Raw genomic sequence first — 16,507 nt, forward strand, 5'->3', positions numbered from 1 at the left:
GATTAGAATGTGTAGGCCCTGTATTTTAATATGGAAATAATACTCTGACTTATTGGGATGAAAAAGCTCTCAGCCATGAGAACCTGTAGAAAACAAAATCTGTTGATCCGAATGGTTTTCAGTTGGCCGCGGGTCCTAAGGACCGACGTTAATTTCGAACGCTTTCGAAGTTTAGTTTTATGCCACACTCAGCAATATTCCAGCTATATGGTAGTGGTCTGTAAATAATCGTGTCTGGACCAGACAATCCAGTGATCTACAGCATCCACATCAGTCTACACATATGATGTAAAGTGTCAACAAAGTCAGCCTGACCACCCATTCCTGTTAGTCGCCTCTTACGATAAGCATGGGTTACTGTAGACCAATTCTAACACAGATCTTCACTGGTACCAACACTATGGAGATATTTAGCACATTGTTAAGCTCATTTGCTACAATGTTGCTGATATGTTCGAAAGCTCACTTTCATGTTCACTCAAGTTGTAGTATTTTGTCAATTTGTAATATACACTTCAGCATGTTCAGAACTTTGCAAATAAATATCAACATACCATGCTTGAATAAAAGTCAAATATGAATCACTTGCTCTGACTTAGACATTTCTCAGAAACTGTGTTTGGAATACCTAAAACAGTTGATAATTCAGTAGGCATTGTAACTTCTCAATCCACAGTGATGATTTTAATTTGTTTTTGTATCTATGAAGAAGTAATGAGAAAGATCAGATTTAAAAATAGAGATCAGATTTAAGAGAGAGAAAAGGTCAAGAGTTATTAAATTTTAAAAAAAAGAATATAAAATGTAGGCAGAAACTCTGATTTCCAATGTAAAATGATAAGTATCATGTACAGATTTAGAAGCCTGTCTTGTAAATAATGAAATATATAGAATGGTTGAAGGAAGAGACCGATAATGGTAAATGTCATGGTAAATGTAGCTGCGAGTGTAATATAAGCTGCAACATTGTATACTATTGATTATCACTCAACTCAAACTCAGATGCAGCAACATTATTGACCAAGAAGCCAAACAGCAAAATTAGATCTTCACGAAGTCAGACAAGGAAACCACAAAACACCCCCTGCCTAAATGTTTTCAAATACAAGTTTAACTTAACCTTGTCTGCCCTCTGATTTAGACTAGGAAGTGCTGAAAGGCTTTTATTGAGCTCAGATTGAGCCACCGTTGCTAGCAGAATATTGCCACATTAAGTGAGAGCGGCATTTTACTAATCATATCCCAGTAGTACTTAGTGCTAACACTAACAGTCTCTTCTCATTACGTGGTCCATACTAACTCTATGTATTGTACTCTAGTTTATCAGTCATAATATAAAACTAGAAATATACCAGCTTTGCTTTTTTCAATTTGTGTATTATATACTGATGTGTCCATTTGAGCATGTTGGGTTTTAAGTAATTATTTAGCTTTTTACTGACTTGTTTTTAGCCCTAACCAGATTAAAACCTTTGTTGTTCTCCAATCAGGACTATAGATGAGAGATTCTGTGATGGTATATATACAGATGGCTCTGTGTGGTTGTTGGTTTGAGATGGCTGGATCAGAGAAGATCTATTCAAGTTGACAGCTTTGATTGCCCATGCGCATTAAGTGTGTAATGTGTTTCTCTGGGACTAAGTTACAGAAAATAGTTCAGAAAATGTCACTCCATGTGTGATGAATGTCAGTGTTTTGTAAAGCTTTGATAGAGATGATGGTTATTTTAGAAGGCACTGGAACAGCAGAGATGGAATCTATTAGGTCACTAGTCCTTCTGATGATATACATCTAAAGAAGATTATCACAGCTTTGGCAGATCTTATGGACAGCTTAACCATGAACAACTTTGACTGACTGAAGGTCATGTGGTGTATTCGGAGATGGAATTGGTCTCCGCCCATTGTGGTTGTAAGGGGTGGACAGATGAATTGGTTGGTCAGGCTTGGACCGTTGCTCACTATATCAGTCACTTGACTGCATGGCTAAGAACCAAATATTTACACGACAACATCATATAGCTGGAATATCCCAGAGTTTGAAGTTAATAAACCATGGGCGGATCCAGAAATTTTGAAAGGGGGGGTGTTCAGGGGTTCAAACCCCCCATTGGCTCCGCCAACGCAAAAAAAATCTTCAAAGTGGTCTTAAGTCATTTTCAAAAGGGGGGTTCGAACCCCCTGAACCCCCCTTCTGGATCCGCCAATGTAAACAAACTATCAATCATAATGCTGGGTACACTATGCCAATATAACCCTTCTGTATTTATTGTGTGCCTATAAAAAATTAGTGTTGTGCATGCAGTCTGGAATAAGCTTGGAATTTGACTTTCTATAATTATATGCTGTGTGCGGTAGTTTTATCGGGTACTTCATATTCCTGTTTGTGATGTCATCACTTTGAATCCTTGGACAAGAGAGAAAATGTATGATTATCACAAAGACCCCCAACTCAGAGTCAGGCACCTCATCAGCAGCACACAAAGTCAGCAATCTAACCCACTTAGCCATTGCAGCTTCCGCAAAAATGGAACTCTGACAACCAGTTGTCCAGATCATGTACTTTGTGTACCCCTCTGATGATAAGTGTAATTTGGCACAGCTGCCATTGAAGGAAGCTGTAAATACACAATGCCTTTTAGAAAGTGGTCAAAAGCAACATAAGTTACATTTGGGCATACACTTTTTCAGTTTAGTTGAGTCCCATCTGGGAACCCTAACTATCAGAGTAAGGCACGTTATTGCCAGAACACAGAGTCAGTGATCTGTACTTTACAGAGAAATTGTACTCCAAAATATAACATATGTTGCTTTTCGCCACTTTCTGTAAGGCAGGAAGATCCCCTCGGGTGATGCCAGTCTGGATGATGCCAGTCTGGATGTGTGTGTATCTTGTTGGCTTGTTGTTTACCTTAGTGGCCAACATATTCCAGATATGTGATACTGATCTGTATGGAATTGATCTTCAGCAAGCCATACTTGTTGCAAGATGCATATGTCAGGATCATGTGGTCAGGCCGGCTGACTTGGTTGATGCGTGTCATTTAGGAGATAAACATCATGTGTTGGCCAATTTCCGGGTGTTATTGAGTATTTGAAGCATGGGAATATGAATTCCCGAGGTTTCAAATGAAATATTCCCGTGCTTAAAACACTCAATAAAACCAGGAAATTGGCCAACACATGATGTTTATCGACATTGTAAACACAAAAGTAAACCAAAAGGTCCACACACATGTTTGTCTGCACTCACTGACATGGCGTACAGGTAGAGCCGTGCAATGTCATCAGCCGGCCGTTTCGGCTGTCTCCCTTGGTAGCATCTGGAACTGCTCATTTGTGACGTCATTCAGACTTTACGTCTCAATATGATTTGAATTACGTCATCACAGCTGACGACGTAACAATACAATGTTGTGAGCGATGTTTGTACGTATAAATACGCAGCAAATTTCCGGGAATCGAATAGCATTCGATCATGTTTTTTCAACCAATCAGATTAATGAACACAGTGAGTTTTGGTTTACAATGTATATTAATTTCAGGGATCAATGATCATGATGTCTATAACTGGATTGTCTCATCTAGATTTGATCATTTACAGACTGCCATCATATAGCTGGAAGATTCCAGAGTGTAGGGATGAACAAAACAGGCTCATACTCTGCTACACTTAGTGAGTGCATCATTGTGGGCTTAAGCATCTCAGGCTAATAATCTTCATGTTCTCCATTTACATAGAGACTCAAGCATGAAGATGTGTTCTGCAAAATTGATTAGATTTGTTCTAATCATTATATCATTTAGCTTATAAAATACAGCATACATTGATCTTTAAGTCAACATCTTTAAATATAGAACAAACTTTATAGATAACAACTTCTTTTTATTCGTGAGTGCGACGTTTCGATACAGATTCTTGTACCGTTGTCAAGCATATCGTCGCACTCACGAATAAAAAGAAGTTGTTATCCATAAAGTTTGTTCTATATTATTGTACTTCCAAACTTCTAAAATGCCACTCAAAGAAACATCTTAAAACATAAATAACTCATAATGTTGATCTTTACATTCTGCAGTCATGTTTTAGATCACATTACAAAGGCAATTGGAAAACATTAAAATCACTAATAACTGCACTTGTTTAATTTATAGTCAAAGATTTCCCTCCAGAAACAGCATTGCCTCCAGATGATCAAGAGTACCTGTGTTTTTGCATATTTGGTCTAAATACTTACAGAGCCAGGAGGAGGAGTTTTTTTGCACTAGAAATAACACAAGATTGACACAGTTGTCACAGTGGTAAATAACCAAGAATAATGTATGGTAGCTACTTCAGTGACAGTCAGCAATGCATCAGGTATAACGGTCGCCTCCTTCATCAAGCTTACGTGACACTGATTAGCATTTTCCTTAAGGACGGTGAAATATTCCAACCAAGTAAAGCAAGGCCAAGGAATATTGCTAAAAAGTGTAGTCTTCTTCTTGAACCCGAAAGGAATCCACAGATACAAGTTTTTATTTATCATGTTTATGCATGTATTTGTCATGGTCCATCATTTCCCATCTCTGATGAAAGAAACTTTGTTGAAATTCTTTTTGTTAGATGTGGGTAGACTTTGTCTAGGTCTTCAAGTCAATGGATACACAATGGTGTGTTGTCTGTGTGTGTCCTTGAGAGGGATTACAAGATGTTCAGGAATTGAGGAAGATGGATCTTGTTTTGGGACCATCGCTGTTGACCTAGACATTGATTGATTAGTTACTGGCAAATGATCAGATGATACGTCAAAGATAACTGAGTTATGTTGTTGTGTTTAGTTTGGGGGCATGAGTGTCACACATATCTGACACTCCACAGATGGCCATGCAGAGTTCCCTCCCTTAGACAAACCAGAATACTATGATCATGGATTAGAATCCTGGATTCAACCAGACTATGATCACTGGTTTTCAGCACTATACCAATCCTCTTGGGTTGTGTTCTGGCGATTTGGTGCCTCTACCTGAGAGTGTGGTGTTTTAATTCCGGATGGGACTCAACCCCAATAGTACTAACATTTGTACTTTCCTGAGAAAATAATCACTTTCCAAAAGTCTTTGTATATATTCACAGCATTCACAGGAATGTCATATGTCGACAGTTGCTGTGCACAGGTCCCTTGGAAATATATATAATTCTAAATTTCTACCAAATAACATGTTGTGTATAGTTGGATAAAAAGATAAATTATCATATTATTGCAGCCTTCATTCCTAATTATGAAAATTCATTTCGGCTGACAGGTGTTTAAAGTGCACTAGAAACTCTGATGAGACGGAAAAAATGAAGAGGAAAATTGTTAATTGTAGGTAAATACAGGTAAAAGTGATCATTGTTGATTAATGCAGGTAAATATGATCCCAGTTAAATGCAGATAAATGTGATCATTGTAGGTCAGTGCAGGTGAATGTGATCCATGTAGGTAAATGCAGATAAATGTCATCATTGTAGGTCAGTGCAGGTGAATGTGATCCATATAGGTAAATGCAGATAAATGTGATCATTGTAGGTCAGTGCAGGTGAATGTGTAAATTGTAGGTCAGTGCAGGTGAATGTGATCCATGTAGGTAAATGCAGAGATGTTGCAACAGTTTGGGTTTTACTGGACACAAAATATTACATCCCACACATACATACTGAGACATCACATGAACAATTGTGAGGGGTGGTGGGGTAGTCTAGTGGTTACAGCATTCACTTGTCACACCGAAGGCCCCTGTTCGATTTCCAGTATGGGTACAACAATTGCACAATGTGTGAAGTCCATTTCTGGTGCCCCCATCCATGATGTTGCTGGAATATTGCTAAAAGCGGTGTAAAACCATACTAACTCACTCACTACAATTGTTAGTGCATGTTGCCATCGTTACTTAAAATCCACTGTGGCTCATGTCGTCGTCCCAATCTGAAATATGCTGAAGGCTTTTAAGCATATGCAATGTGACAACAATGAACTTCAAATGGATTGTGCCATAGGTCACCAGGCTTGACTGCATCTCCATGAACATGTGCGGACTCCTGAATTATATTTCGGAAAGTCCATGTCAGAACAGATGCATTCATTCATTCATTCATTTTCTCTCTCTCTCTCTCTCTCTCTCTCTCTCTCTCTCTCTCTCTCTCTCTCTCTCTCTCTCTCTCTCTCTCTCTCTCTCTCTCTCTCTCTCTCTCTCTCTCTCTCTCTCTCTCTCTCTCTCTCTCTCTCTCTCTCTTGCAGTTCATCTGTAACCCATTAATGGGTAGTTTTGCAGTTCATCTGTCGATTAATGTTTCAGGGTCAAATAGTTTGCAACGGAAAGAATATTATGAGAAAATATTTTTTTTACCTGGGTATCACTTCCCATGGTGGAAATGAGTATCCAATTACTGCTGCAGCTGACCGAGGTTCCTTGACCCACTTACATAGAATGTTTGTTCTTGCCCACTGCAGTCAGAAATATTACAGCTGTGTTATGGTGGCATGTAAATAATCAGACCCTTAAATAATATCATGATTTGATGATTTGTTGTTTAACGCTGCACTCAGAAATATTCCAGCTATATGGCGCTGGTCTGTAAATAATCGAATCTGGACTAGACAAGCCAGTGATTGACATAATCGGCATCGATCTACCCAGTTGGATATGATGACATGTGTCAACCAAATCAGCAGGCCTGACTTAAAACCTGATTCTGCAAGTCGCTTCTTTCGACAAGCATGGTTAATGAAGACCAATTCTAACCCGGCTCTTCATGGGTCGATATCCTGAGCCCCATCCGACAGCATGAGGATCTGATGACACCCACTGAAACATGTCGCCTGTTCAGTGATTACTGCTGAGCATAGGTCACTGGGGACATAATTCTAACCAAAGAGGGGCGGTGGGGTAGCCTAGTGGTTAAGGTGTTTGCTCGTCACGTCGAAGACCCGGGTTTGATTCCCCACATGGGTGCAATGTGTGAAGCCCATTTATGTGTTCCCCGCCATGATATTGCTGGAAAAGTGCTAAAAGCGGCATAAAACCATACTCACTCACTCACTCTAACCAAAGACCAGACACTGATATGTGGTATATGGTCTCTGTTCTAACCAGGAAGGGTAGGGTAGCCTTGTGGTTAAATTGTCGCTCATCATGCAAAAGACCACATTCGATTCCCCACATGGGTACAATGTCTGAAGCCCATTCTGTTGCCCCCTGCCGTGATATTGCTGGAATATTGTCAGAAAAGGCGAAAAACTAAACTCACTCACTGTTCTAACCATCCCTTTAGTCCGGGGCTGTTACAGTTCACTTGTGTATGAGATGAATTGAACCATATCCCTACATGAATTCAATTTCTTATTCAGATGTCTTGAATCGAATATTTTAGGGGAAAAAAGAATCTTTTTATTTGAATTTGGGTCTTATTTATCAAAATGCATAAAATGGAATATATCCAAGCCAGGGATAATACTAGCAATAAATGAACATTGTCATCATGGTCAAAACAATGTCAAATAAATTTGTTATTGTTTCACTGAATATATTGAATAACACATCAACTGGTGACTTGTTATTGCATATTTGCAATACTTGTTAACCAATATTCAGGATATGTATCACATTTGCCTCATAGCAGATATGTTGTAGCCCTACCACAGGTCACATAGATGCAGTTCGGGACGCCATCTCGGGAGTCCCCCTGACCCTAACTCCCCTTTTTAGGTTTTCTCTCATAGCTTATTTATTTGTCATTACTGAACCAGTAGAATCTAGAAATGGCCAGACTGTGTGCAGTGAAGTGATTGTGTGTAATGTATAGGATAAGTTACGTACATATATCTATTGAATGCTGCAGTGCACTGTGATATCAGAGTTTGTTAGGAAAAAGATGGGTGGTGGCGTAGCCAAGTGATTAGAGCATTGGTTCATCACGCCAAAGACCAGGGTTCTATTCTCCACATGGGTACAATGTGTGAAACCCATTTCTGGTGTCCCCTGCTGTGATATTGCTGGATTATTGCCAAAAGCGGCGTAAAACCATACTCGCTCAGTCACTCAGTATTAGGAAAAGGACTTTGATTTTGTGAATGTGTGTGTTGTTACATAAATATTTGTTAAATATTTTGAGTGAATGGTGTGTTAGCTTTATTGTACCATGAGGGGTTTTGCCTTTTGTCTTTTTGAAAGCTTGAACCTTTGTTACTTGAAATATCCCTGAGGGACAAACTCATTATTCTGAGTTGGTGGAGCATTCTTTTGTCATTTTAAATGTGATTTGTCTCTGAAACTGCTTTAGCAGAGGCCCAGATAAGCTGCGTATCCGGGTAAAATACGCATAGAAAATTTCCAATTACGCATTGAAAAATAATTGTTGCGTACCAATTACGCATTTAAAATGTTAGCTACGCAAAAAGTTTAAAACAATACGTTTAACGCAATATATTTATGAAAATCGCTTGAAAGACATTGATTGCTATCGAGTTGTACTGTTAGTATAGGACTAGTGTTGTACTGTCAGTATAGGATGAGTGATTTTTTATGAAATCATTTCCCTTATATTTAAGTTGGTTTTGATTAGGTATGACATAAGGCAGAACATACCTGCTTAGTAAACTTACTCAATGACACAATACTTAAGTGAGTAAAATGACTGAAATATGTGAAATACCCACATATTTGAAAGCAGTGGGTAATGGAAAATGAAATACCAACTCAAAATTCATAATACCCACTCCAAAAAGATACAGTGGGTACAGTACCCACATGAGCTAAATCTTATCTGGAGCTCTGCTTTAGAAATATTTATGTCTCCAAATGTTCTTAAATATTTAATTATCTGCCACAAGAAAATACATAGGTGCATTATAGGTTTTTGGAAAGAGATATTTTTGCTCAAAGTTCTGTTGCTAAAATTAAATTCTCACCATAAAATATCCAAGCCCTATACCCCTGCTCCTAATATAAAGCATTCAGTCTATTACTCCATGCATACAATCAAATTATGACAATATTATCTTGGAGCCAGAGTCAAGTCTAGAATCACCCACTATCAAACCAGCTTTCTGTGTTGATGAATACACTGCTTCTTGATTGGAGGAAATCTGAGTTAATTTATGTGGCTGAATGCGAAACAGGCCGTCAATAGAGCTAATGTTGTGATTGCATGATACCATTTCATTTCCTGTCGAGCGGTTTCTCAACACCGGTTCTGCATGACTGCTAGCCGAGCAAGAAAAACTGCAACCCCCTGCATTGTTGGCAGCTCGCCAGACATGACAATGGCTGACTGTCCTGCCCTGAGTGATAATCAATGACCTGCTGTGAGAGTATCTATGTTTTGTCCGGGAAGCATGTGTTCTGCTGTATGCAGAAAGCAGCTCTATAGACTGGTTCATGTAATTGACTGACTGGTCTACAAGTTGTTATACCACCATGGCCTTGAAGTTTTAAATTGCTTGTGTTGAGTTCCAACTTCAAGTCTATCAGAAGTAAAAGATCCTGATGTCTATAAATAAGGTGTATTGATTATGTGAGGTGGCCCACTTGTGGAATGCAATCTTTGTGTTACGTCTATTGTAGTCTTGCAACTAACGTCTACTAAAATGTTGTTCTGCCTATTAGCTCTGCTAATAATAGTCCATGTGTTAATATTAATATGCATTGAAATTATGCCAAAAGACCTGTTTGGGCAAGTAGACGGAGATAGTTTGACACCACTACTTGGGTACCTATTATATTTATAGGAGTTCAAGGCTGTGTCGTTGAAGGGTTTGTTTGACCAGCTAAAAAACAAAAGCAGATTGTTGAAGAGTACGAATGTACACTGGATCTTTATCAATTTGTCTATTTTGACTGACACATTAAACAAACATTATTTTTAATCAACTTACCTGCACGGTTCATGTCAGGTAGGGCCTGGGAACTTCACTGTGCCTTAATTTGTAAACTGGTTCAATCTGTTTTCAGTATCAGCCATTTTGGAAGTCCAAACATGGGATTTATGTTGGGTGTGATGTCAAATGGGAGACATATTTCATGTTCATGTTTATATGTGAATCTTTATGATCAATTATCTCGAGAAGCAGTGACTCACAACATGCTGTGTGGTAAGGTGGCTTAATGATTAAAGTGTTAGCTCATCACGCAGAAAACCCAGGTTTGGTCCCAACACTGGTGCAATGTGTGAAGCCCTCACAAATCATGATTAAACATTAAATATAGTCTGACATTGATCACAGGTGATTTAAGTGTGTATAGCATGTATAGTGTTACTACAATCACTGCCTTTCAGGGTTAAAGTCTGTGATTGTAAGTAAACAAGGCAGTATAGTGGTATACGTGAACCTCTGCCAACAACTGCTGGTGACTTCGACCACACATTAATACCTATGTGCAACATGAACTTGGTAAACATTTCTCAGTATGATTAATAGCTGTAGCGCATGTCATGGTAATTTAATGATTAGGGTAATTCAATATTTTGTTTACGAGGACTTATCTTGAAATTGATGTGAGGAAATTATTGTGAAATGTGTGACCAGCTTTTCATTGTCATTGTTGACACAAGGGATTTGTTTTCATGGAATGGCTTGGCACATGTTAAACCCTGTTTACCAATTTTGCTTGTAGTCAAGATGGGCACTGTTCATACCACTTTATTTTCATGGTTTGCTCTGTTTGGACTGTCAGACTGTGTATATTTATTTGGCATAATGGATGGTGGGGTGGTTTAATATATTGCATGTATATTGCACTAAACTCCATTCACTAGGTGAATGCTCATAACAGCTAATGGAGCGGTGGGATAGCCTAGTGGTTAAAGCGTTCAGCCTATCACGCCAAAGGCCGGGTTCGATTCCCCACATGGGTACAATTTCTGGTGTCCCTCGCCGTGATATTGCTGGAATATTGCTAAAAGCGTCATAAAACCATATTCAGTCAGTCATAAGGCTAACAATGACAGAACAGCACATTATTACCCCGGATAACCCAAGCTGCCTGTGAGGCACTACAAGGTTAATAGTCACATGACTTATCCCACCAGGTACCCATTTTCTGATGGGTGAACAGAGTCAATTTTGAACAAACTCACTTGCCTAAGGTGAGACCACATGTATCACACGTGTTTCGTTCTGGGGCAGGACTGAAGTCCTAGAACCTCTCAGGAGTCAAGCTGCCGAACAGGTCACCCATCCAAAGACTCTCCGCGCCTAACCTTGTTCAACTGCAACAATTTGTGACCTGAGGTCCATGCACAAGACCACATGTCACCGCTTTGTGGTTAAAGCTTTTGCTTAGGTTTGATTCCCCACATGACAATCCATGACTTATGAAGCTCATTTCCAGTGTCCATAGCTATGATATTCCTGGAATATTGCTGAAAAGGCCAGTTAAACCACATTTGATCTTAGTACTAGTGTTGGGAATTGGTTGAAATCTCACAATTGATGATTGGTTCAATACCAACGACCAATCATCGAAAAAAATTGGTTCGTGTGTTTTTTTAGATTTTCCTATTCAGGTTGTAGTTGCAGATAAGTACAAAGAAAAAACATTTGGTTCTCTGTTGTTTTTTGAAACTGCACAAATTAAATTTGCAAATTTCACATCCAGTGTAAAATGATTCAGTGCCAGTGTAACATAAACTTCCCAGATTCTTCAAGAAATATTCAGTCATGACGTTTCAGAAAGTGAAGTGAGTTTTCTTCATTAAACATGTTTTCAGGCCCTGACAACGTCCTAGACATGTTCCATCATCAAGTATTTCAAACTCTATTACAGCAGTTCCAAAATCGTTTGTGTTCGATTATGAGAAAATGTGATCGATTGCTTGGTCGTTTGGCCACTGCGACCAATCTTCGATTATTTCAATTAATCGGAACACCACTACTTAGTAGGGCTTCAAATGATGTCTGGATTACATGGCCTACCTTGATTTAAGACATTAAAAATATAGACCATATTCTGCTAAGTATACAGTAGTATATCATAGATCATTATCAAGACCTGTGAAGATCTGGGTTAGAATTAAACCCATGCTTGTCGTAAGAGGTGACTGACGGGATCGAGTGTTTGACACGTATCATCATATCCCAATTGTGTAGATCAATGCTGTTGATCACTCGATTGTCTGGTCCAGAGTCTAGCTAGATTATTGCTGAGTGCGGCATTAAACAACAACTAACCAACCAATCATCATTATCATAAAAGGGGCGGTGTGGTAGCCTTGTGGTAAAAGCAGTCGCTCCTTACACCAAAGGCATCGGTTCCCAGTTGCGCAGATTTATGCTCATGCTGTTGATCACTGGATTGTCTGGTCCAGACTCGATTATTTACAGACCACCGCCGTATAGCTGGAATATTGCTGAGTGCGGCGTAAAACTAAACTCACTCACTCACTCACTCACTCACTCACTCACTCACTCACTCACTCACTCACTCACTCACTCACTCACTTACACCAAAGGCCAGGGTTCGATTTCCCACTTGGGGTACAATGCGTGAAACCCATTTCTGGTGTCAGTAATAACATTAGATTATTGCTAAGAGCAGCGTAAAACCCAACTCACTCACTCACTCACCCATTATTGTAAAAGCCTACCTACACCACCTGCCTACCCTAGTATATAATGAAATAAAGTGTAATCAAGGCCACGATGTTATTATAGTACTGTCGGAAATAGAAAAAAACTCTTTTTAGGCTGTTACTCTGTATCCCTAAAATTGACACAATTACAAATACTGAAATAGCATATGTCGAAATAACCCACTTCGGCATAACTGGGCATTCAGTGGGATGCGTAATACGATATCCAGAAAAGCATGTTTACTCGTAAAATCGGGCAAAACTTAGAAAAAATACGAATAACTGCTGAAAACAATAGATCAGACTATAGATGGCAATTAGGTCGCTCAGCCAGGTATGACAACGGACCGTCGACTCACCTGGCATGAAATGCACGTGCTGCCTACAGGCACAAGGGGTCATCTCAAAGATATTTTGTGCTTTTTCATGTGAGTTGACTATGTCTCATCTACTGATTAACATCTTACGTGTCTTTCTTTCATAAAGTTTATGTTGAGATATGTAAGAGAGTATGCTACCTGAAAACCATAGAAACGCATCGTAGTATATAGGTGGCATGACCGAAGATCGACAGAACTGGATATTATTTGTAAATTGTTATGACGTGCCGTGTACCTCCCCAGTATAATTGCCCTAAAGGATTATCTTATCTTAGCTGATATCTCTATCCCCAAGCCCGACCCCAGGTTTTGCTTTTGAGGCAACCCCTCCGATCTGTTTCTTTTTATAGTGACAGTGAGACTGCATGGTAGCTACATCCTTAATAGTTTCGGCATAAAAGTTATTATTTTTTATGCCAGCTATCGTTTATAATGAATCTACGTCTAATTTCAAATTGGGCATTTAAAAAGTGTCCTTTGTAATAGAATATCGTCGCACACTAATTTGCATAAAGCCATGGTCTGTTCCAAATAGGTCTTTTTGGACTACGCATTGCTCATTTCTGCACTAATTTCCCCTCAGTAAAGTCCTTTTTCTCCGTTTCCTATCTCTCTCCCACTGAGACTGTAGTTAGGCCGAACTTAGTTTAACAGATATTTCACACTTTCACATATCAACTACATAAATTGTAGAGATAAATGAGAAAATACAGTTTTTCTCTATTTCCAACAGTACTTTAGAACTCATTAGTGATACAAGATCTGGCACTGACACTGACTTCTCCGTTATTCACAAGGTGTTGTCATATAGCTGGAGTATCGCCTTGTGTGGTGTAAAACATTCATGTCGGTGAGCCTTTGTGGATTTAGGCCCCATTAGTCATTATCACTGTGTTAAATCTCAAATATCCATACACTGCTTGTTAGACCATTATCTCCCATCACAGCTATGGCAGAGTGGTGTGGTACAGATTGCAAGACCTTGTGCACCTGACGTTGTATCGTTAATCTTCCATGATTAATGCAGTATAGTGGGTGTATGTGGCACCAACTGCTCATGCATTGACTTAGCATGTGAAACACCAGCTTGTAGAGTTTAATGCCATTGTATACATAGGGTAGCTCTTAAAGTGTTGCTGTTGGGATCCAAAACATTCCACAACATGCTTGTTGTGAGAAGCAGCTGACGGACACTGGTGGTCAGACTCACTGACTCGGTTGATACATGTCATCGTATCCCAATTGCGTAGATCGATGCTCATGATGTCAATCACCGGTTTGTCTGGTCTAGACTTGATGTATTTATTTACAGGCCACTATGGTATAACTGGAAATTGCTGAATGCAATGTTAAACAACAAACAAACAAACTCAATACCATATGACGGTCGTAAGATCATCCTACTGCTTTGACTGACTGACTGAGTTTGGTTTTACGCCGCTTTTAGCAATATTCCAGCAACATCAGGGCGGGGGACACCAGAAATGGGCTTCTCACATTCTACCCATGTGGGGATTCGAACCCGAGTCTTCGGCGTGACGAGCCAACGCTTTAACCACAAGACTACCCCACCTCCCCCCTACTGCTTTGAGGGTGGTGGGGTAGCCTAGTGGTTAAAGCGTTGGCTATCATGCCAAAGGTCCAGTTCGATTCACCACATAGGCACAATGTGTGAAGTCCATTTCTGGTATTCATGATATTGCATGAATATTGCTAAAAGAGATGTAAGACCCAACTCACTGACTCACACTCTCATAGATCTTGATTATTGGGATGTTACACAACAGCCAAACAAAACCCTGACAGTGCATTGTTCATCCTGACTTCTGTCACCACAAAAACGTACTGTATAAAGTTTGGGTTTTAAAGTTGTCACACACCACTGATTTCACATGGGCTGCCGGTATCAGCCTGGTTGTCTCTGAGGGCCCATCCACCATTACATTCCTTCAAGTACAACTACATGTATGGCTGAATAAAAATAAAGTGCTAAGTATGCAAAATGTGACACTGACAAGGATGTCATCACAAAGGTGGTTGTGTTATGAATGGCCTCGTTAAGCACAGGTATAACTTGTTTACTTGTGCTCGGGAGGACTGGGTTGTTCGGTTCTGTGTGGGGGGCGGTGGGGTAGCCTAGTGGTTAAAGCGTTGGCTCGTCACGCCGAAGACCCGGGTTCGATTCCCCACATGGGCACAATGTGTTAAGCCCATTTCTGGTGTCCCCCGCCGTGATATTGCTGGAATATTGCTAAAAACGGCGTAAAACTAAACTCAGTCAGTCAGTCAGTCGGTTCTGTGTGTTTGTCAGATTACCTTGATGAAATATTAGCCATGCTGTGGTCTGTGTTTTTACCTGTCACAGACATGATTAAGTTTTTACCTGCCCCAGATATCATTTGCCCATGAAGGCCTGACAGATTTAAATAAGGCGTGAAGATCCCGGTTAGAATTGGTCTTCAGCAGCCCATGGTATCCCAACTGCGTAGGTCAATGCTCATGATGGTGATCACTGGATTATCTGAACTTGATTATTTACAGACCGCCGCCATATAGCTGTGATATTGCTGAGTACATTGTTCAACAACAAACCAACGAACCAATCATTGTATCCCTATTGCGTAGATCTATACCATTCAATCAATTGTCTGGTCCAGGCTTGATTATTTACATAAGCCTCATATAGCTGGAATATTGCTGAATGTCCTGTGAGACAACAAACAAACAGTCATTTCTTTGTTTCAGATCTATGTGAATATTTCTGGACTTCATTTCACAAAGCCGGGGTAGAATAGGTCTTCAGCAACCCATGTGCTTGCCATAAAAAGGCGACTATCTTGTCGTAAGAGGCGACTAACGGGATCGGGTGGTCAGTTTCGCTGACTTAGTTGACACATGTCATCGGTTCCCAATTGCGCAGATCGATGCTCATGCTGTTGATCACTGGATTGTCTGGTCCAGACTCGATTATTTACAGACCGCCGCCATATAGCTGGAATATTGCTGAGTGCGGCGTAAAACTAAACTCACTCACTCACTCACTCATGTCACAAAGCGATCAAAACACTTCTTTGTTCATAACATATTTTTTCTTAGACTATGACAGTCATGGTGCTTCTACTACTCTGCAATATCGAGAGTAAACTGACAAAAAAAGCTTGTTTACAAATGCAGTTGTTTACATTTTTATTATGAACAGATACATGAATGCAGAAGTATACCCCTTTTCACCAAAACATAATTTCAAATGAAGAGGTTTTGATCTTTTTTTCAATGTATGAAAATGTATTTCTTTTTATTCAGTATGTTAATTGAAAAAACACTGAAGTTAAGGCTTGTGTACAAGGAAAATCTCCATTATGGTAGAGGTGCTTCTCGGCCATGACAGCATATCAGGAAGTGTGTTAACCTGAATAATTATCGTTTCTACCACTGTGTATAAAGCTACTCCACTTGCATAGTGTGTTCCTTGTTCAGAACAGTAACACAGGGAAGACAGAAATTAAGCTGACATTGAAAAGGATGAACAGTCACCC

The 16,507-nt window shown here is 39.6% G+C and overlaps 1 protein-coding gene across 6 annotated transcripts in view; it reads left to right on the forward strand.

Annotated features, from left to right (window-relative positions):
- Positions 1–16,507, forward strand: part of LOC124287645 (synapse-associated protein 1-like) — a 71,694-nt gene that overhangs the window by 39,164 nt on the left and 16,023 nt on the right. The window lies entirely within an intron of this gene.

This window comes from Haliotis rubra, unplaced genomic scaffold, assembly GCF_003918875.1.
Source record: "Haliotis rubra isolate DU_JTF1 unplaced genomic scaffold, ASM391887v1 Scf403, whole genome shotgun sequence".
NCBI lineage: Eukaryota > Metazoa > Mollusca > Gastropoda > Lepetellida > Haliotidae > Haliotis > Haliotis rubra.